This window comes from Protomyctophum bolini (genome assembly GCF_963924005.1).
Source record: "Protomyctophum bolini genome assembly, chromosome: 4".
NCBI classification, from domain to species: Eukaryota; Metazoa; Chordata; class Actinopteri; order Myctophiformes; family Myctophidae; genus Protomyctophum; species Protomyctophum bolini.
In genome coordinates, this window is record NC_137865.1 from 19,712,286 (window position 1) to 19,713,563 (window position 1,278).

General features: G+C 33.6%; 1 protein-coding gene across 4 annotated transcripts in view; it reads left to right on the forward strand.

The window, feature by feature from the left end:
- LOC308313653 (receptor-type tyrosine-protein phosphatase eta-like) overlaps positions 1-1,278 on the forward strand; it is a 53,628-nt gene extending 52,350 nt beyond the window's left edge. For all 4 annotated transcript variants that reach the window (XM_080760895.1, XM_080760899.1, XM_080760900.1 and 1 more), the window contains one exon: positions 1-1,278. This exon is cut by the window's left edge and continues 535 nt beyond it. The gene's annotated coding sequence lies outside the window, so the exon portion shown is untranslated.

A 1,278-nucleotide genomic window follows, 5' to 3' on the forward strand; every position in this document is an offset into this window, starting at 1 on the left:
ATTTCTTCCCAAATTGTTTATTATAATGTTTTGCACAACAGGTTTGCTGGAAAAAGATCAGAAGTACCGTACTATCTTAATAAGCCCTTCCAAACTACTAAAGGGTGCACTTTGTTTATTATTCATTTTCATTTTCTGTGATTCAGGTCAAAGCTGAAAAAAACTGCTTCTGCTCTTGTTCTGAGGCCTTTTTTGAATAGGGTTTCAGTACAGTAAATAAATAAATGTGTTTGTTTTGTTTTTTACCACTGGCATTACCATAATGAAGAAAGGTTATTTTCTACTCTCTATGCACTGTTCTGACTAATGCACTGGATGCATCCATGTTTATGCCTTTGTTTGTTTGTTTGTTTGGACTTCTTTTTACTGTTTTGTGCTCATTGGTTTAAGTATTATTGGGTTATGAAAAAAAGAATGCAGAATTGTTTGTTGACGTAGATACATCAGTGGAGGACAAAGTAAATCCCCAGTACTTGAGTCAAAATATAGATAGTATAGATTGGTATAGAAACTTTTTTTAAAGACATCTTCCAGAACTTTTTCAAAAATATCAGTAGTGAAAATAGCCAATCGACAAGCTCGCACAATATAAGCTTGTATAGCTATATTCACTACAAAGTATATTTGAAATACGTCATAAAGGTGGTTGCACACTGGACGCGTTTTTCGGAAAACCGATGGAGAAACGCAGCTAAAAATCCGAAAATCGCTCCCGGTGTGTAGGGACCTTAATGTACCTTTTCCCCAGAACCGTAGTTGAGTAATAAGTAGAATATTTGTCTTTAATGTACAGATGTACCGTACTCTAGTAAATGTAGTTACTGCCCACCACTGATAAACATTCCTATGACGTTTGTACTGCTGGAAGAGCATACACTTTATTTTTAGCTTCTAAAGGACAAGTTTTTCCATGAGGCGGGTACTGTTTATTTTTTTATGGTCAATATTTGTATGAGTGTACTACTGTAGCTTTTACAAATACAATGATACTGTTTGCCTTTGTATAATAATGTACATTGTTTCAGTGATATATACAGTATGTATATTTAATATATATATACCGGTATATAGATCTATAATTTTCTGAAAACTTTTCAACGCACTTTTTCATGAGAAAAGAAAAATAGAAAATATTCACTGTGGTAGTAGTTTTGCGATGCTTTGTGAGATGCTTGCTGGTACAACGCAGAAAAAGGAAAAGCCGCAATGATTTTTAAGTTTGCAATTTTAGGATTTGTCAAACAAAATGGAATTAAAGATGTTTTGCTTTTTCCCCCA